The 23,145-nt window shown below is 35.3% G+C and overlaps 1 non-coding gene across 1 annotated transcript; it reads left to right on the top strand.

Annotated features, from left to right (window-relative positions):
- The first annotated feature begins 18,695 nt into the window (after positions 1–18,695).
- On the top strand, positions 18,696–18,795 carry LOC149264460 (U6 spliceosomal RNA). The gene has a single exon (XR_016261287.1). It is a non-coding gene; the product is annotated as a U6 spliceosomal RNA (small nuclear RNA).
- The last annotated feature ends 4,350 nt before the right edge of the window (positions 18,796–23,145 follow it).

Here is a 23,145-nt window from a genome sequence, read left to right as displayed (position 1 = left end):
TTTGTGGGACAAGTTAGGAACTTTGTACCAATCTAAGTATTTGGTGACTATACTGTTCTTGTGGAAAAAACTGTATAACCTGAGGATGGAAGATGGAGACTTGGTGATAGAGCATCTGAATGCATTTAATATTGTGGTAAGTCAGTTATTATCTATTGAAATTAAAATTTTATATGAAGATAAGTGCATCAATTTGTTGTGTTCTCTACCAAATTTGTGGGATAGTCTGGTTATTGCAATATGTAGCAATACAACTACCTTATAGTTTGATGAAATAGTCTCATCTATGCTGATGGAGGAGATGAGATGGAAAAATATGGAGAGCCAGAATGGTGACACCTTGTCTATATGAGGACGGTCCTAGAATAGAAACAAAAATAAGTCATCGAATGGGAGAGCTAAATCTAGAGGGAGATCTAAATCTCTAGGAAAACCTGTAAAGGTGGTGTGTTGGAAATGAGGAAAGGAAAGGCACTATGAAAGTGACTATAAATCTAAAGCTCCTGATAAAGGAAAGGGATCTAATGATGCTCCTTCTGCAGAGGTGAAAACCACCTCAGATGAAAGTGGGGATGTGTACTTGGCTTCTTCAAGTACACATGTAGATCAGGAGGCATGGTTGATTGACTTAGGTTCATCCATTCGCTTCACTCCCCATAGAGAGTGGTTCTGCAAGTATGAGAAATACGATGGTGATGATGTCTTCTTAGCGGATGATAGGAAAGCTAGAATCGTTGGTCATGGAAAAGTAAATTTGAGGTTGCAAGGTGGAAGGGTTAGAACACTTCTGAGTGTTCTTCATATTCCTCCATTGGCCAGAAATCTGATTTCTGTAAACAAGTTGGATGATGTAGGTGTAAAAACAGTGTTCGAGAAGGATACTTGCAAAATGGTTCAGGGAGCATTGATATTGATGCAGGGAGTTCGGATTGGAACTCTGTACAGGATGCAAGGTAGCGTTGTTATTGATGAGTGCAACAATTTTGTGGTTCCTAAAAGTAAAGCACAAAATCTAGTGGTCTCTGGAGAGAAGACCATGTTGTGGCATCAAGGGCTTGGACATATTGGAGAGAAGGGCCTTCGAATACTTCATGGTAAAGGTATGGTAGAAGGTATGAGTAATATCTATCTGGATTTTGATTTTTGTGAAAATTGTGTATATGGAAAGCAAAATCGGGTGAGTTTCCTCTTTGGTGGTAAGAGGGTGAAACATATATTAGAGCTTGTGCACAGTGATGTGTTTGGACCTGTGAAGGTTCCATCACTGGGTAAATCTGTGTACTATGTATCATTTATAGATGACATCTCAAGGAATACATGGATATATTTCCTTAAGAATAAATCTGAAGTCTTTGACAAGTTCAAAGAATTTAAGGCTTTGGTGGAAAAATAGACAAAGAAGAAGATAAAGGTGTTGAGGACAGATAATGGTGGATATTTTTGCAGTAAGGAATTTGAAGAATTATGTGAGAAGTGTGGTATAGCATGGAAAAAGACTACTCCATATACACCTTAGCAAAATGGAGTTGCAGAAAGAATGAACAAGACGTTGATGGAAAGGGCTAGAAGCATGCCCAATGGTGCTGGGTTAGGACAAGAATTCTGGGTAGAGGCAATGGAGATTGCATGTTACCTGGTCAACAGATCACCTTCATTAGCATTGGAGGATAAGACTCTACAAGAGGTATAGACTGGTAAGAAACCTTCTCTTTCACATATGAGGGTATTTGTATGTGATGCATATGTACATGTTCCAAAGGAGAAAAGAACCAAGTTGGATAGTAAATCTGAAAAGTGCATCTCTATTGGGTATAAGGATGGTTTAAAGGGTTATAAGCTTTGGAACCCAGTGACAAGGAAGGTTGTGTACAGTTGGGATGTGGTGTTTAGAGAGGTGAGAGATGTTATTAAACATGAAGTCCAACCAAAGGAACCTGAGAAGATAGATTTTGAGCTAAAGGAGGAAGAATCAGACTCTACAGCAGAGGAGGAATTAGAAGATGAAGAGCCACAAACTTCGGGTGTGAGAAGATTATTTTGAGAAAGAAGGCAACCATAAAGGTATAGTCCATCTACTTTCTGTTCAAATTTTGCTTTTTCTATTACTGATGGTGATCCCAGAACTGTGAAGGAAGTAGTAGAGTCATAGGATGGAAAACTTTGGAAAGAGGCCATGGTTGATGAAATGGCATCTTTGTACAAAAATGAGGCTTGGGATCTGGTGGAGTTGTTGACTAGAAGGAAACCATTGGAAGAAAATGGGTGTTCAAGAAGAAGAAAAATGCAAAAGGAAAGGTGGAGAAATACAAAGCTCATTTGGTAGCAAAAGGTTATTCCCAGGTGCAGGGAATTGATTTTGGTGATATTTTTTCTCTTGTTGCAAAGGTAACTTATATTAGATTACTTTTATCTATTGCTGCTGCTTTTGATTTTGAGGTAGAACAGATGGATGTGAAGACAACATTTCTTCATGGGGATCTGGAAGAGGAGATCTACATGAAGCAACTTGAAGGTTTTGCATTGAAGGGTAAGAAAGAATTGTTATGCAAGTTAAAGAAGTCTTTGTATGGTTAAAACAGTCACCAAGGATGTGGTATCAAAAATTTGATACATTTATACGGGGACTTGGCTTCACCAGAAGAAAAACATATCACTGTGTGTATTTTAAATTAATTGGTGACTGTGTTATTTATTTGGTCTTGTATGTGGATGATATGTTGCTGGTTGGAAATGACAAAGAAATTATCTAGGATTTGAAGACCCATTTGTCCTCCAAATTTGACATGAAATATCTTGGTGCTGCAAACTATGTTTTGGGCATGGAATGTAAAAGAAATCAGACAAAGAGGAAGCTCTGGTTAAACTAGAGGAAGTATGTCAAGCAGAGGTTTAATATGCAGGATAGTAAATCGATGAAGGTTCCTATTCATGTAGGTGTAAAGTTATCTGTTGAACAGTGTCCCAAAACACAAGAAGAGGAAGAGGACATGTCCCGTGTTCCATATGCAAGTGCAGTCAGTAACCTGATGTATGCGATGGTCTGTACTAGACTAGACATTGCACATGAAGTGGGACTAATTAGCTAGTTTATGTCAAAACCAAGGAAGGAGCACTGGACAATAGTGAAGCGGGTTTTCAGGTATTTGCGTGGCACTAGTGATTATGTTTTGTGCTACCAAGGAAGACTAGGATTGGAAAGGGTGTTGGATATTCGTGGGTTTGTTGATGCAGATTGGGCTAGAGATTTGGATCAAAGAAGATCTACATGTGGGTATGTGTTTAATCTATTTGGAGGTGCAGTCAGTTGGATGAGTAAGAAAAAATTTGTAGTCGCACTATCAACTATAGAGGCAGAATACATGACAGCCACTCATGCAAGTAAGGAAGCAATTTGGTTGCAGAGATTGTGTTTAGGTATGGGGTTAGTACAAGGAGCTATAAGGATAGACTATGATAGCCAAAGTGCAATTTTCTTGGCAAAGAACCCTACATATCATTCAAAGACAAAGAATATTGATGTTTAGTATCACTTTGTGAGGGATATGATAGAAGACAAAAAGGTGTTGTTGGTAAAGGTGGACACTTTGAAGAATATTGTAGATGAATTGAAAAAATTTGTGAGCTCTGAGAAGTTCTCTTGGTGTAGAGAAACAATGGGTGTTGTAGGGTTGGATAAATGACTAAGCTCTCTTGTGGCCCCCTATGGAAATAAAACAACAAGTGGGAGAATTTTGGGTTGTGTTATATTCTTTCCATGACTAGCCCACGTATTTAATCAGGGGGTTGAAAGAGGGGTGGAGCTCGACCCCTTCATTTGGCTGATTGCGTAGCAGGGGGGGGGGGGCGTCACAGGGGGTTTGAGGGGTGCAGGTAACCCCACTCTATAGGGTTTGGACATATTAGGTTTGGCGGATCTACCTATGGTTTTGTGCATGATTTTTCGTAGATGGCTTTGGATGTGATGGTTTTTGGTCCATGGTTTTGGATGTGATGGTTTTCAGTGCATGGTATTGGATGCTTCGACATGTATAAATATGTATTGTAACATTGAAAGGAACATAATGAAAAATCAAGCTGGTAGTCTTGGTTTTGGGATCCAAGGGAAAATCTCTGTGTATATGTGTTTTATGTGTTATGCTCTCGCATTGTTTATTTTCTGTGTTTTAAAATTCGTATGCAGGTAATTTCTGTGCAGGGTTAAAACCTACATCTAACATACCTAAATTTAGATGGCTGAACTTATCAACATGCATATACAAAAATAGATGAACTAGAATTGAAGGATATCTAAAACATATAACATTCAGAAAATTTTCAAACTGTAAATTGATTGATTGAACCAAGTAGGTGGGTATATCAAGGGTAACACTTGGTTGTAACACCAGACTAAGAAAACATAAATATTCTTCATCCACTACTTCATTATTTTCCTCTCCTATAATAGGGAAAATGACAACCAGGATATATTGAGTAATATCAAAGAATTATGTTAAATGATAATGAGGGGTTGGCTAAGGATCTTAATATCCTCAAGGAAATATCAACTTAAACATGTTTTCTTTATCAGATTGAGGTATAGTTCTATAAACCCGAACCATGATTTCATCAAAGAATGGTTGTAAATGATCTTATGTGGGAAATTAGAAGGCATTACAAATGAAATTAGGAGTAACTTGAAAAATACTCTCACCCTTTATAGAAATTACCAAACCCTTTTGAGGAAAAAAATAATTTCCCAACCAACTGATGCATTAGGGAAATTCATAAACATGTGGAACAATTACATGATACAACCTTGATTGAAACAGATGGAAGAGGTCATTTTAGTCATTATAGTGATGTAAATATTGTTTTAGGATGACCAAGAAGTAAAATGGAAATTGAGTGTCATAAATGTATAATTCTATATCAAATAATGGATAGGTACTAGGTTTTCGATTAACAAACTTTAATTTTTTCATTCTGATAATTTTGAATACAAAGAGAAAAACTCGAGACTAAGGAAGCAAATTTACAAATACCCAAAAAAATAGAGTATTGTGCATAGACTGGGAGACCAAGGTAGCATCAAGAGTTATTAGTAGATCAAATAGTTGTCTAATTCAATTCCTTGGCAGCATGTAATAGAATAAATGAATGGTTGGCTCAAACCCTACTTTTTATGTTTAAACATTTGGCAGGAACATAAAGTTTTAAGGGTCTTTGAATCACATTATTTTGGTAGTTGTATGGTTACGTGGTTGAAATAACCTAGAATTCTGACTTGACATAGAATGCACTAACGCGTAGGTGATCGGGACGTTTCAGTTGGCTCGACATGGGTCATTTTAGTGTGTGGTTTTTTTGAAATCACATACCACTTACATGAGGCCCTCCTCGACGATTTTTCATAAATAGATGGATGTTGTTACTTTATACCATGGTCGTAGATATTCAGGATCGATGGTATCTGAAAACAACATAACATGGGGCCTCCTCCCTTGTTAAAATTCGACAAGGTGTGGGCCCTCACCTCTTATCCACTAGTTGTAGATATGCATGTGTTTTATGATTACAACATGTGCGTGCTTTAAATCCTTTAATATATATTTCATAGAAAAACCCACTTTTATATAGTTTGAAAGCGATATGGAATGTGGAATCTAGGCTTGTGACGCATAGCACATGCTTTTGACATTTTTAGATGGCCCATTGGCTAAGTGGGCCAAACATGGGTGACACCTATCACCACCCCAAGAGGCACCATGTAGCATTAATGATGCAAGCATGACATCATGTAGACATGTAATCCTGATGGTTACACCCTAAGAGTTTATGGTGCAACACACACAGAAAGGTTCAGGGTGACTTCGCATCAAGACATGCTGGATCTCAGGTGGTAATAAAAACTCACCCCTACTGGTATGTGATTGGTCCACAAGTGTGACAGAGGTCCACCCAGACACATCATCTCATACTCGGGGCCTTTTAGGTTTCAAAATAAGAACAAATGGAGATTCTCCAGGATGACAAGGCCCTGAAACACAATGACATATATAGCTGGAGCTAGAGACCAATAGTATAATTAAACGTGGAGATTGGTGGTCCCACAGGTAACCCTTGAGTACATAACCCATAGGTGTTTTCAAAGCTGCACAGAGAAATATTTGGGGGCTAAAGGTTAAGAAACATGATTCAATTCCACGCGACATTGTGATGTAGGGTGCAAATTGTTTTACAGTGTTAAATAAGCCTTTAAGAATATAGCAGAAAAGGGACCCATAGAAACTTAAATGTAGTGGTTTTTTATTTGATCCCTTTAGGCCTATATTGAAGGTTTAACATGAAATGAGTTGGCAACTAGAATGGTGGAATGGACATGTTGGCTCGACAAATTTAGCAGATCAACTAGATTTGGTGATGCACCAAATTTAGAAAAACCTTTGCTAAATCCTATAACTTACTAGAATGGAGGAAAATAATAGTTAAAATCAGATTTTCTTATAAGGAAAAATAAGTAGAGTTAGAAGACTTAAAGACAAAATTCAAAAAAGTTGACAGAAGTATGAGATAAGAAAAAATAAAGATCATGCAAGTAGAAGATATAGAGTTAACTAAAAGGTCAAGATGAATCACTAAGTTCAAGAAAGTGGTAGCTTTCATATCAGGGGTTGTGGATCCTTCTAGTAGTAGCTAGTTAAATTTACGAGTTGGAGGTCCTTTCAGCATTAGTTGATAAACTAGGGGAACTTATAGCTCCTTTCAATTTTAGTTGATAAATTAGGGAGTAGCAACTTCCTTCTAGTCGTAGCCAAAGAAATTTGTAACTACAAGTAGAAGCTTGCCTTTGTGGAAATAATTGAAGAGAAGTTTGAAGAATTTGTGTTTTCTATTTTTGCTTCTAGTGATTTATTCTTGTGATGTGTTGGGGCTTGAGACTGACTACATTGTGCTACAATGCAGAGCCTAGGAACATCTAAGTGCGATTAATATTTATTAATATGAAATTCTAAAGTTTATTATTGTAAATCAAATAAGTGCTTTATTTGTAAAGCACACTAGAAGAAATAGGTATTCCTAAACACCATGTAAAAGTGGTACTTGGAAGAAATAGGTATTCTTGATGGAATTAATTCCATCATGGAGATTATTGTAACATTTTTTTTTCACAAAATTTTCCAAAAATATTCGAAGTAAATTTTGTTTTTCTTCATAATTTTATAAATGATGTATAGGCTTATTCTATAAAGTGATATATACTAAATAAAACTTAAATAAATGTTTTTCCAAAAAAATTAATAGCTTTGTAAATCAAGCACTGGAATAATGCATGTGCTTCTTTGCACAGTGTAGATATGCACGCTGTAGAAATTTCACCTGTAGAACAAACTGATATATGCAATGTCCTAAAGCATAATATTTGTTCTACTTCTACAAAACATTAAGCGGAAGCATAATCGAATTCATGAGCACATCAAGTAGAAACATGCATAACTGATCAAGAGAAATAATCACACATAACACAAGATATATCTAGGGGAAAGCACCAACATAAAACCCCAACCATGTATTATCAATCAAGTGGAAATCCTCTTCACAATACAAAAAGAATCAGCTCTCAAGCTATCCAGTTCTCAATGAACTATGAAGATCTGTCTCATGAACCAACCAAGCCTTGTATATAAAGGCTTTACCTAAGGTCCAATCCCTATTTCCTTGTGCAGTTTCCTTAGGAAATAATAGCAAAAGCATATGCAATTAATTCCAAACATACCAAGTCAACCTATGGTCCAACTACGCAATCCTTGAGGACACTAGTTCCTCAATCATGCAAAAACTACTTACTAGAAATAATCAAGCATTTGATAGTACATTGTCCCACATCTGATCTCAATTGGGTCTTTGACAGAACTGACATGCACTGGTTATCCATGAGAGAATACTTAGTTAACTGAAAATAATAGTTTTCACATGCATGCAAGCATTAACAAACTATTTATTCTTAATCTAACAACTTGTTAAATTAATCTAACTGGACTTGACTAGTTTAAACTAAGTCAACTGATTTTCTCATTATAGAACTCATACTTATTCCCTCAATCAGAGGAGGAAATTAAGGATAAAAATTCCTCAATCAGTGGGACAACTCATTTGCATGCTCACAAAGACTTCAAATTCGAATTTCCTTAACTAATTAACTCAACTAAATTAATTAATTAATATTTCCAAATGCTGTTAAGACCAAAATTAATTTTACTTCCTATGGATAGATTAGGGACTGCTATAAATAGGAAGGGACCCAGAAATGCTATTTTTATAACTTTCTATTTTTAGCAGTTTCACCTCTCACCCAATGTGGCCAATGACCTCACTGGCCAAACTACTATTTTTAGACATGCTATTTTTAGCAGGTCTATTTCTAGCACATTCTAAATTTAACATTTCTTGTTGCACACTTTGCAACACTCCCTCTCAACAAGAAAGGGATTATCAGCAACCCCGATCCTGTCTCTATGGAACTCAAACTTGCCATTTGATAATGCCTTTGTCAAAATATCTGCGTCTTGTTCCTTGGTCGAAATATACTGCAACATCATGATCCTCTTGACCACACAATCCCGTATATGATGATAGCGGATATCTATATGCTTGAACCTATCATGAAACACTGGATTCTCAGAGAGTTTAATGCAACTCTGATTATCACAATATATCACCGTCGGATCCATCATCTAACCAAACAATCCCACTAGGATCTTTCGCATCCAAATGGCCTCACATATAGCTTGACTCGCTACCATGTACTCTACCTCCACTAAGCTAAGTGCAACTGATATCTGTTTCCGGCTATACCAAGAAACGACAACTAACCCAAGGTTGAAGATCCCTCCAGAAGTGCTCCTCCTATCTAATGGACTACCTGCCCAATGTGCATCTGTGAAGCCTTAGAGCTTCACTCCCTCTATCCGCCTGTACCATAATCCATACTGTGTAGTGCCTCTGAGATATCTCAGCACATGCTTTGCCACCATCCAAAATAACTTTGTTGGCTGAACCATAGCTTGACTCAACTGGTTCATTGCAAAGCACAAATCTGGTCATGTGTTCACTAGATACATGAGTGAACCCATAAGCTTCTGATAAACTGTAGCAGCTACTACCTCACCTGAAGTAGCATCCTCCTTCCTCTAGTTACCACTAGAGGAGTATCCATGGGCTTGCACATATCCATGTGGAAGTGCCTTAGTATCTCATTGGAATACTTGCCTTGACAAACAAATACTTCCCCATCTCTCTATGACACCTCCATGCCTAAAAAGTAGTGCATGAGGCCCATGTTCTTCATCTCAAACTCTCTTGCAAGATCCTCCTTGCAAGACTTGATCAATTGATCATCACTTGTCAAAATAAGATCATCGACATAAAGTACAATAATCAAAAGCTTACCATCTACAATGATGTGGTATAGGTTCGCATCTGCTTCACTCTTGGTGAAGCCCAATCTGGTGAAATAGCTGTCGATCCTAGTATACCAAGCACGGGGTGCTTGCTTCAGCCCATACAATGCTCGCTTGAGTCAACACACATGCGACTTATGATCGAAGGTCTCAAATCCCTCAGGCTGCTCCATTTATACCTCTTCCTCAATATCTCCATTGAGGAAAGTTGTCTTCACATCCATATGATGGATCTTCCAACCCATCTGTGTTGATAGTGCTAGAATCGATCTGATCGATGAGTACCTTGCAACAGGAGCAAAGCTCTCATCATAGTCAATCCCCTCAACCTATGAGAAACCATGGGCAACAAAGCTTGCCTTGTGTTTCTCAATACTGCCATCAGCTGCCTACTTTACCTTATAAAGCCATCGAGAAGTAACCACTGACTTGTCCCCCGGTCTAGGAACAACATCCCATACACTGTTCCTCATGATAGAATTATACACCTCTACCAATGCATCCATCCAAACTGGTTGTTGCACTGCCTCCTCAAAAGAAGAAGGCTTGGTCGCTACACACTCCCCAACCAGGGCCATGTAGCCAGTGTATCTATCAGGAGATCTCCTCTGTCTGCGCTGAGAGGATGGCTGCCCCACATTCTCTCTCACATCATGCATCAATTTGTTAGCTTCCTAAGAGCGTTTCCACCCCTCTCTGAAAGACTCTCCAGTAGTGGTGATCTCCACCACTAGAATCTTTGCATGCGGTTGCTTTGCATCATCAAGAAGCTCCTCCTCCTTAGGAACTAGTAGTTCCTCATCATCACCATGCAACTTGAGCTCCTTCTCAAGTGACTCTCGCATGGCTCACTGCTCATCGAACTTCAAATCCTTGCGCACTAATCTCCTCTGACTAGCTGGCAGAAACACCCAATAGTTGTGAGGTGTATCTGTGTACCCCACAAGTATCCCCAACTCAGCTATTGGGTCTAGCTTCTTCCGAGCATCTTTGGTCACATGACAGTAAATTGGTGATCCAAAGATACGAAAGTGACTCACATCAGGCCGCTTCCCTGAAAAAACCTCTATAGGTGTCTTCATCCCCAGAATATCATGAGGACTTCTGTTCTGAAGATACACTGTTGTATTGCATGCCTCAACCCACAAATGAAGTGGTAGGCCTTGGTCATGCAGCATCACGTGAGCTGCTCCCACAATAGATCTTTTATTCCTTTCGACCACCCCATTCTGTTGTGGGTTATGAGGTGCCGTGAGTTCCTGTTTAATTCCTTTTGAAGCATAGAAGTCCTTAAACTGCTGGGAAACATACTCTCCACCGTTATCACTCCACAAGGCCTTTATCTTCCTCCTTGATTCTTTCTCTACAAAAGCTTTAAACTCACAAAACTTCAAGAAGGTTTGATCCTTCTTTTGCATGAAGTAGATCCAACATCTACAAGAAAAATCATCTATAAAAATAACAAAGTACCTTTGATTCGCAGTGGAGGCTGTAGAGAAGGAACCACATACATCTGAATGAACTCGATCCAAAACTGCTACTGCTCTACCATCCTGATCATGAAAGGAAGCCTTCGCATACTTATGCAAAGTACAACCTTTGCATGTGCTTTTCTGCTCTAGCTTGCACTTCAGTAATCCGGTAGAAATTTACTGCATGATCTTCAAGGCCCCATGATTCAAGTGGCCCAGTCTCCTATGCCATAACTCGCTAATATCTTGGCCATGCACCACTCTGCCTTGGAACTTAGAGCAGCACAATCTTCTACCTGTAGCTTGTAGAGATTCTTAATTCGAATCCCAATGTGTTTAGTCTGTCCAGTGCCGATATGCCCTAGAAAAACATTTCCCAAACTAAAGACTACATCATAGCCTTTATCCTCAAGCATAGCAATAGACACAAGATTCTTTTTCAGCCCTGATACATACATAACATTATAAAGAGTGAGTGGATAACCATGCTCCCTCTGAAACATAACCATACCTCTACCCGAGACATGGTAATTCCCGTCATCACCCATCTCGATCCATATCTGGAGATTCTTCTCCTCCAAAGTGATGAAAAGATTCTTGTCACCTGACATGTGGAAAGAAGCTCCACTGTCCAAATACCAAACACATCCCATGCTGGATGAAACCATGCATGCAATAAGCGAGAAATCCATCTCAAACTGTGAAGCTAGTGCATCACCATCATATTCCTTGGAGGAACCTTTCTTGGATTTCTTCTTTGGGCAATTATTAGCATAATGACCCAACTCATGACAATGAAAGCATTTCACCTTTGACTTGTCAAACTTCTTCCCTCCTTGAGAAGACTTGGATTGGGATGCCTTCCCTTTCCCCTTCTTAGCTTTAGAAGCTAAAGCCAAGTTCTCTTCATCATCATGTTTTGATGAAGAAGCTCCATCCCTGGTGCTTCGTCTGATCTCCTCCGGCATCAAATCTGACCATAGTCATTCCCAATCTGGTAGTTTGTCCCTTCCATTCACTGAGTCCTGGTAGCTATGCCAGCTCTTAGGAAGGCTAAGGAGTGCTAGACTCACCATATCCTCATCTGCTGTAGTGACTCCTACGCTTGCAAGCTCATCCATATAGGTGGTGAGCTTGTTCAAGAATGTAGAAATCAAGTCACCCTTCTCACACTTGATCTTTCGAAGCTTATCCTTCAGTGCAAACTTCCTTTGATCACTGTTATTCTGATATAAATCTTTCAATGTTTTCCACATTGCAAATGGAGACTCCTTCCCATGGAGGCTTGAGATTATGTGATCTTGAACAGCCTCCAAGAGAATTCTCCTAGCTCTAGCCACACACTTACCCCATTCCACCAGCTCAGTCTTGTCAGTAAGCTTAGGGACTTCTTGATCAATGAAATCTTTAAGACCATTATCTTCCAAAACTGCCTCCATGTGATCCTTCCAAGCTATAGAGTTTGAGCTGCCATTAAGGGCATACTCAAGCCTCAAACCATTGAACGCCATCGATGAAATAGATGTGATAAGAACTTGAGATCTATATCAAGAATAAGAAATTTCGAATTCCTCTTGCTAGTATATTGTTCTTGCTTGATCACCTGTGCTCCGATACCATGTAGAAATTTCACTTGTAGAACAAACCGATATATGCAATGTCCTAAAGCATAATACTTGTTCTACTTCTACAAAACATTAAGCGAAAGCATAATTGAATTCATGAGCACATCAAGTAGAAACATGCATAACTGATCAAGAGAAATAATCACACATAACACAAGATATCTCCAAGGGAAAGCACCAGCATAAAACCCCAACCATGTATTATCAATCAAGTGGAAATCCTCTTCACAATAAAAAAAGAATCAGCTCTCAAGCTATCCAGTTCTCAATGAACTATGAAGATCTATCTCATGAACCAACCAATCCCTATATATAAAGGCTTTACCTAAGGTCCAATCCCTATTTCCTTACGCAGTTTGCTTAGGAAATAATAGAAAAAGCATACGCAATTCATTCCAAACATACCAAGTCAACCTATGGTCCAACTATGCAATCCTTGAGGACACTAGTTCCTTAATCATGAAAAAAATACTTAGTAGAAATAGTCAAGCATCTGATAGTACACTGTCCCACATCTGATCTCAACCGGGTCTCTAATAGAACTGACATGCACTGGTTATCCATGAGAGAATACTTAGTTAACTGAAAATAATAGTTTTCACATGCATGCAAACATTAACAAACTATTTCTTCTTAATCTAACAACTTGTTAAATTAATCTAACTGGACTTGACTAGTTTAAACTAAGTCAACTGATTCTCTCATTATAGAACTCATACTTATTCCCTCAATCAGTGGGGGAAATTAAGGATAAATTCCTCAATCAGTGGGACAACTCATGTGCATGCCCACAGAGACTTCAAATTCGAATTTCCTTAACTAATTAACTCAACTGAATTAATTAATTAATATTTCCAATTGCTGTTAACACCAAAATTAATTTTACTTCCTATAGATAGACTAGGTACTGCTATAAATAAGAAGGGACCCAGAAATGCTATTTTTAGAACTTTCTATTTTTAGTAGTTTCACCTCTCACCCAATGTGGCCAATGACCTCACTGGCCAAACTACTATTTTTAGACATGCTATTTTTAGCAGGTCTATTTTTAGCACATTCTAAATTTAGCATTTCTTGTTGCATACTTTTCAACACACGCATAAATCAATGAATGAGGATCAAAAGCAAACCCCCCACATGTTTGACGTTTATCGCATGGTGGGGTCCAATATTAGTTGTATTCATAAAACAACTTTGGTTTATGTGTTGGATATTTCAAAAGTGGACCTCCCATCATAAAAATTACTTACCTCCCTACCCCCCGACATTACCACTGCAGTTTGGGGTCATGTTAAAGGATTTTTTCGCCAAACACACTTTATTACAAAAAAATCAAAGAAAATGGTGGTGCATGGTGCTACAAAGGTTTTGTATAGCTTGTTCATTGGGTCATTTCTTTTATCGAGAGAAACAAACCATAGTAATGAAGTCCAAAAAATCAAAGAACAAATTCAATAACTCACCAATCACTAGATAATTTTACTAATCACTCTCTTATTCTTGTTCATATGTATTCCAACTATGAGTATGAGAAAGAGTCAGACATGTAAAACCCAATCCAAAGCCCAACCTTCCTCTGCTTTAGTAAAAATTGATGAGATGCCTTTAACTGACTGAGATTCTAAGATTTTGGAAATGAAATGTGAATTCTACCTTTATAAATTGAAAAATTCAACATTACAAAGGTTTCAATACCATAGTGATGATTTTTCCCTTTGGGAATCCTTCATTCCCCAATTTGTGTTTCCATAAAGTCATCATTTTCTTGAATTTGTCGTGTGGTGTTGAAATAGATATTTACCCAATAAGAGAGACATTGTTGCCAAAAATGAAAATCCCTCATTTTATATCACTTATGAATCAATTTTACAAGCCCTATAGGTTGTTATTCCTGGTTGACTTAATCCATTTTCTAGTGAAATTTTGCTAGAAATTTACCAGAAAGTAACCCCTCATCAAGGAACTCTCATATTTGAATCCTTTTTACTAGAGGGAACCAACATTCCTAGCACAACCCTACTTACCCTTCAAATATCTTCCCATAGATTTCCAAGAAAATCATATAAATGTTGTGTTGTTTATTAGGATATGAATATGATGAGGTTGTAGGTGAAGTGGTATTAGGTTTTGTATATACTTTATCTATGGGAACAAAACCTTGTGTGTACTTCAATTTCAATGATTTTCTCTTAGACACCATTCATAAACAATTTATGAAATTTGGAATTGAGAGATCCTTTAACCATAAATCGATTTTTGTGTATTTGTTATTATTTTATTAGTCAAGAAAGTTCTCTTAGTTACAACTTCAAAAGTAAGAAAAACAAGGGAATTTATGGTCAGTCTTCCTTTGGACATATTTTGTTAGGAAAAATTATAAGGATTTTTCTTTTTCAAAATTCGTGGGATCAATTTATATTAGTATGTTATGGTCTCTTTAATAGTAGTGAAGTCCGAAGGATTTTAGCTGATGTCAAGTACACTTTACAAGTTAGTGAACAAAAAAAATTAGGAAATTGATATTTGTATAAAATATTTAATGAGATAAGGATGTATGGATGTGAACTTCCTCCATATCATTTACCAGTCTTTCTCCCAATCAATTATTTTTTCACTTGAATTCATTAGATATAGTAGAGTTTAGGCTTCTGTGATCCATATCAAGTTAGAGAAATATTCTTCGGCGAAAATCACATGGAATCTCATTTGTCGACGCGTTTCGAACCAACTAGTGTGGTTCATCACTAGTTGGTTCGAAACGCGTCGACAAATCATTAGATATAGTTTAAACATAGATCAAACACATTTTTTGCCAAAAAAGAAAGTGGCTCTTTTCAAGCTCAAGGTAGAGATAGGATCTTTTGTTATGAACACCAGGGCTACCGATGAATAAGTTGAATTGTTTTTGCAACAAATGAATTTTACAAAGGGACAAAGTTGGCCTTATGATCCATTTGCTAAGATTTCATGTATTAGAGTTCTATAGGGTACTACCCCATATATTCATTTACCAAGACTAGACATTGAAAGATATGCAAATAGATAAATATGGGAAGAGGATACCTTCTAAGAATTACCAAGATAGTAAGAAATAAAGCAACCTTTAAAAAGTAATGTTTTATTTTCTCCTCAACAAAAAGAAAAAGAACTCAAGAGGGTTATTGAATATGTTCCACATTCCACTTTAGATTCATAAGGAACATAATTCACAATATACAAAAGGAAATAACTAAGGGAAAGAGAAGAAGTAATGTTAGAAAATATGTCACTTGATGTATCTTCACCTTCTATAGTAGTTTTGTCAAGTGAGTATGTATGTAGTCTACAATAAGTGGAAAAATAACAAGCCAATCTTCTTCAACTTCTTCTTCTATAAATCAAACTATTTTTTCTCAATTTATGGAAATTAAAATGAAGAACGAAGATTTGAAATCAATTGACTACAACCAATTTTGGAAACAAGGTTCTTCTACAAAAAATAGACTACTCTCAGCCTTGGATGCTGAGAAGGGGCAATGTCAATTGCCCTTCTTAGACCCTAAAATCCAAGGGGTAGAACAACAAAAGATGATAAAACTTCCATATTTTATTTTAATACAAAGAAAATCCATCCGATTGACCAGATTGATCTCTAGAGACAAACATGGGAGATGATTTTCTCCACTTTAACCGGTTTAGCAATTAATTTGTCTAAATTGTACAATACATTAAATAACACAATTTAGGAGTTAAAAATGGAGAAAATGTCCCCTCCTTCTAAGCATACCAGGATCAAATCATTGGAGTACATAGTTATTGAACTAGGAATAGATCCTAATGATATCAATACTACCCAGGAAATGATAAAAAAATATAAATGCAAACATTCAGGCTCTTCGCAAAAGGTTAAATTTGCCAGATACCGAGCATCCACAAACACAATAAATTGGAGAGACATAGGAAGAGAAATAATCGATCTTATTGGTAATGATGGAGAAGAATAAGCACATTCACAACTGATAATCACAAGTGGAATTGTTGTTTAAGGAAAGAGAGAATGTAAAATATATAGTTAGTTCCTCATCTCAAACAAATTTGGAAGGAAATGTTTCATAAGAGGAATTAATGTAGGCATTGTTATCTTTGAGCATAAATAATAAATAAATTGATAATTTGAAGAGAGCTTTAGAGAAACATGAAGTACAAGAGAAACTTAAGTGCTCAAGATAATTCCTTAGTTGTTAAACTTCAAAAGAATTCTAGGTTATAAAAAGAGTTATAATGACATTTGGGTCAAGGGAACAATGTTCAATGCTTAAGCCAAGATAAAGAAAGAATATGGGTGGAGATCATGTCTTCAATGTCTAATGTTCTCACATCGATTGGAATTATGGTTGAACAAGAGGAATTGCTAGAATGAGCAAAAAGAAAAATAGATGAAATCAATAATGATCTTTGAAACAAACCCAATCAGGCTAGTATGATTGTAAGGTTTTTTAATTCGAAAGAAAAGGAGGAATCAGAAGAAATGGATATTGTTGATAGGACTCATTAAATTATACAAACCAAAAAGGTTATGAATAAGAAGAACTTGATGGAGAAAATGAAATAAAAATGTAAATATATGTGGATTCAGTTTTATAGGTTTAACAAGAAGTCCTTTTCTCTACAACAATAAGACTTTCCTTATTTAAAAATTTCACTGGGAAAATTGATGTCTATGGAAGAATATTGAATATTACTTAATAGGGCTACATAAGATAAGTCAAAGTTTGCTGGAATAAAATGGGATTTGAGTGGTCAATTCTTCTTGAAAAATTACTTGATGATTTATTTATATTTTATGAGATCAAATATTTTTTCGTAGTTGAACCAACCTTTCAAAAATACACTGAAGTGGATGAAACCTATAAAAACATGGTTACTTTAGCTTATATAATGGGATAAGAATGGGAACACCTCACTGAGCTTATATCCTAAATTCAACAACAATATATTGAAGGCATGCTATGTTTCAACATATGATCCAGGTAGATCTAGGTTAAGAGGAGAAAAATTAGACCATATTTAGATAGCATGGAACATAATCCACAAATCAAGGTGGTTATAAATAATTAGACTAAAGACTTTATGTATTGATATAATTTTTTGTTGAGCATATCCAAGTTGTTATTTTGGATAAAAAATATTTTCCTTGTAATTTGTAGAAATCATATTTTGTACATACTCTATACATATTGTATATTTTGATTGGGAAGGGGTTGATTCCTTTACAAAAATATTGGATATTTCTGTAATACCTGAATATTTCAAAGTTGAACAAGGAGTTAATTTTTTAGCTTATAGCAGCATTGTTTCACATTTGAGTGCTTCTAGTGTTTCATTATCTTTTTCTTCAATATATTTAAGATTATATAGATAATTGGGAAGGTTTGGCTGAGGATTAACATCCCTAGCATGGCTTGGAAAAGATATGTTCAATACTGGGTTAATTAAACAAGCAATTTGTTTGTTTTGGTTACTCTATAATTTGTAGATTGTTTCCTTCTATAAAATTCCTATATGTGTTAATGTTTATCTATAGAAGATCCTTCTACATGCTTTCTAATATTAAGTATTTAGATTAGATATATAAATCAAACTAATCAAACCAATCAATGATTATAATAGTAGGTTGAAGATATTCATCAATTTCCCAACATGAAATCCATTGTAATCACACTTTGATTTATAAATACTACACGTAGACGTGGTCAACATGGGTAGTTGTAGGGTGAAATATAGTTTTTGCCTGCCCACCATTGCACCATCTTCCCCATGATGGGAAATCATTTTTCTCACTAGGTTCCCAAAACTTCATGATGGAGAGTGTTGGAAAGATTGGCTTGTAATATCTCTTTTTTAATTAATCACAACATTTGCAAACAAAAAGTGCAGATCAAGAAATAATGGAGGCAGGGTTTTTGTGAATGTTGTGGCAGTACTTATTTCTAATGCTACTTTGTGCCCTGTATTGCAGGCAAAGCAACAAAGTAGACCAGAAATTTTAGTAAAGTTGGTTTACTGTTAAATAAACAAGATCATTATCAGACGAGCCTTAGACTTCACTAAATCTAGTTCAATCAATAAGATCAATCAACAGATGAGCCTTTGACTTTACTAAAGTCAGTTCAACATGGAACGATACAGAGTCATCCAATAAAATTGAAATGTTACACATAATATTAGCATGGATCTTGCACAAGGTCGGCATGCATAAATCAAGAAATGGTCCAGTAATAAAATTTTGAAAAAAAAAACAATGCACGTGGTGGGAACATCAACCAAGTTTCGAGCCTTTGACATTTTTATTGTAATTAAATATCTTGGATAACCAAAGGCTAGAGATCCACAATACCTCAGGCGCATCATAGGAGATTAAAGGCAACTGAATGGTGATTCATACGACCATAAATATAACTGCAAATGCGTATGAGCAAATATGAAATACCCCTTAAAAATTGAGACGCCAATTCGACAGGTTGGGGATTTTAATACCCATCATTTACTTTCTAATTATATGGGTCAAATTTAGGGCAATCATAGTATAATAACTCAACAATAGATTATGGCCATAGATTATGAGTTCATATTAACTCCACATTAATAATTTAATTGTAATATGTTGTGTTGTTTTTTTTATCTATCTTTTATGTAAAAAGTAATTGATAGCTAAATTTAAGTAAAAACAATAAAGAACTAAAAATTGCATATAAATAATTAAAAATGAAAAATATAAATATTAAAAATAGAGTTACTTTATTTACATAGTTATTTGTTGTTTGAATCGATAGCCATTTTAATGTTTTATTAATATTTGTTTACTGATTTCTTATTAATATTAGGTAAAATTATATAATTAAGTATTCACATATATATTTTTACTCCTACTTATTAAAATGTTGAAGAAAATATAGATAATGGCGGGCAATAATAACTCTGTACTTATTTAAGTTTCACGTTATTTATATATAAATGTAATTGATATATCGTTTAAATTTTATTTTTATTTTTATATAAGTATTGTAAAAAAATATTTAGGACCTTCATTACATATTATTGGATGTATATATACCAATAATATATTATAATTATTTTGGATGTGTTTATTTTTATAAAGTATATTTTGAAAGTAAATTAATATCAAAATATGGTTTCTATATAGTTGATGAAGCCTATATAATTTGTGGTTAGAAATGCATATTTAAATAAAAAAAATAAAGGAAAAAATTTAATGACATAAAATTACTCAAGTAAACTTTAATAATGATTATTATTGTAGTCTTTGCACAACAGAATTCCACGCGGATAATTTCCCACCATAATTTAAGACGGCATTAACAATCATTATTATGATACTTGACAAATACCTTTTTTTTATATTTTATATTTTTTAATATAATTTTTATATCTCATAATTCAATTTAAAACCGCATAAGTACCCATCAACCAATTAGAAAAGAGTAATTTATATTTTATTTTTCTATATATATATATATATATATATTTATATTTATATAAAACATGAAGGGACACCAAACATTCTTACCACAAAATCCTATAGATATCATTTTGAATTGATGGAATTATAAATATCAAAGGTTAACATTCATTGTACAAATTCCATGTGTAATAGTGATTGCAATAGAATATTTGATAGTGTTGAATTCATTTTTTCTGTCAAAAATAATAATTTCAACAATCCAAAATTGCAATTTTAACCAGAATTACTTTACCCAATTTTAGTAATAACAAATGTAAAATATTTAATCTTCTTTCAAATTATGAATTAGATATTATATCACTTTCATTTTTATAAATTCAATAAATATCTCTTATATATATATATATATTACAATAATTTTAAGAAAAATATATTTAACTATATAACCACTTGATAAAAGACATAATCACGCTACATTCATACAATGATTTTGTCTAATTTCTCAACTACAAAACATTATTTTTTAATAATTCCATTATCATCGCGCGTGTCATTTTGCAATTTGATATGATTATTAAAAAAATAAAATTTGATATGATTATTAAAACTAGCATTTACACTAGATGTTGCAAAGGAAACGCCGTAAGGCATAAATTGAAGAACGCAAATACAACAAAAAAATACTTTCATGAAGAATAAAAATACTTATAATGAATTTATTATTAGATATTCATATATATTGCACTATATATTAGCCCCACTAATTTTTTCCCTTTATTAATGTAACCTTTCACCACTATGGTCACTATAATATCAAATACAATGTGTCTTAACCAAAAACCATTATGAAAGTCAAAATACTTGTATGTCCCATATCCCATATAAACCATAATATACTTTGATCACTCTTGGAGAATTGCAAACCCTTCCAAAATGCAACTTCTAACCACTATTACCATTAAGAAAAAATGGCATTTATTACCTTATAATCCTTAAGGGAATAACTCTATTATTAAGTAAACCATAGTGCAATATGATTTTTAACACAACGAATTCTAAAAATTATGACTCCTAGTACACTCTCATCATAAACACATTGTAACTCCTAAAATGTTACAAGACATAAACTTTAATACCTAACACATTAACTATAACATTAAAACTATAACCTATATGTACTTAAATTGTCTTAACATAGTGAAGGTAGAGAAGAATCAAGTGTGGCTCCTTCAAATTCAATCCCATGAGAAGCGGATATAAAAAATGTTGATTATTATGTAGATGATATTTTCACTATTGACATTGACCCCAAAACCATTTTATGGGAGAAACCTATGGTAATGATGTTGATGGGTACTCATTATTCTCCCATTAAATGGTATAATGGTGGCCTACATTTTGTAAATAATTTAAGGTCTTAATGTTTGTATGCCTCTGGCTCTTTTGAGGCCATGTTGGATTGAAAGTCTGAGTTCAGGATTTGGGTAATTGCTAAAGATGGTGTCAACTGGACTTGCTGAATCAGAGAGGTGAACAAGAGCATGGAAGCCATTGACAGAGTTTGCTTACCCACATCCTTGAGAATGTTGTTTTTGTGCTGTGCATATATCAACTGAGAAATACCCAGGTTTTTGAAGGTGATCTAAAAGGGGTTGAAGTTGTGGGTTATTGAATCGGGTGTACATTGACTGACAGAGTATGAATGTTTTATGCGATTGAAGGTGGGCTTGTAATTGAAAATGGAGAGGAAAGAGAATGACTTAAAAGAGCTAACGCAGCAGGAACTGAGTGGCATTTTAACTGGGGTGGAGAAAGACTCAGAATGCTCTTGATGGTTGCTTGCTGAGGCTTGAGCTTGAGTTGCCATGAGATACTGGAGATGGGTCTAATCACAAAACCGCTTAGATAGCCTAAAATTCCAATCTTTGCACATTTAAACCTACTCTCAACCATCAAAAAACCACTAGTCTAGCCTAAATTACAACACAAAACAACACCGACCTATCTACTGTTAGGCAACTAATTGGCCAAGTGAATGCATTTAGTGCTCAAACAACAGAACCAACCCAACGTTACAGAAGTATCGATTCAAAACAGAACATGCAGAAACCCATTACACAACATTAATGACAAGTATGGCAGTCGCAGAACAAACCCGATGATACAGAGACCTGACATAAAAACCCAACCCCATATGCAGGGGACCATTGCATAATAGTTGAACCAAAAAAAAGTGTCTATGTGACATCAGAAACCAAAACTATTTCGTGAAACGTGTCATTTTTAAAAACACTTACGGAAGAAACCATAACGATGAGATAGTAAAACCGTATAGTGCATATTCAGATTGCAATTAAAGAGATCAACAGAGAGCTAATCGAGAGCAACAGAGATCCAAATCAAAAAGCAGACTAGTTTACAGAACATCGAATACCAAGCCCAAAAAGCAGACTAGTTTACAGAACATCAAATACCAAGCCCAGGGACAGTTACCAGCATATAGCTCTACCATCAACAGGATTATTACATGGTCTTTGAAGAAATCCAAAGAAGCAAATAAACAAAAATAAAATCCACTGAAACCCCTCAAAAACCCTAACAAAACCACTGATATAGCCTAAAATTCCAAACTTTGTACATTATGGGGATGGCCCAGACCTTGTAAGGATTCTCATTTTCCACTCTGACTTGTCTTCCAAAGCCTACAACTCTTGTGAAAGCTTCACTGCTTGGGCTAACTTGTGCACCGCTACAGCCATGCATAGCACATTCAGAAAATCGAAAATGATGCCAATTGGCTCTTGCCGTGAATTTGAACAACATAACCAGAATTTATAATTCTTCTTTTAAATTCTTTTGCTATTTATTAAACGTAATTCATCCTCTCTTTCGATTCTGAAAATTAAAAGAAAGAGTAAAAAATAGTAGTAAAACTGTATAGTGTATATTGAAAACTTTAACATGGGGATGTCTTTTCAATTCATTTGCATAGATCTGCATGCACGCACTTAAATGTTCACTCTTCTTTTGCCCATCATCTGATATCCTATTTCTGGTGTGCGAATCGAAGCTTAGTTTTGCACTGCAATAGGTAGGTGCCACTGCCAATTTTACAGCACTCGAGAAAGAAATATGTCGTCTACAATGGA

This window comes from Pinus tabuliformis, chromosome 6 (genome assembly GCF_031772625.1).
Source record: "Pinus tabuliformis cultivar Carrire ecotype Pingquan chromosome 6, CPIR1, whole genome shotgun sequence".
In the NCBI taxonomy this organism is placed as follows: domain Eukaryota; kingdom Viridiplantae; phylum Streptophyta; class Pinopsida; order Pinales; family Pinaceae; genus Pinus; species Pinus tabuliformis.
The sequence above is the reverse complement of the archived record's forward strand: the minus strand, read 5'-3'. Positions and strand labels throughout refer to the sequence as shown.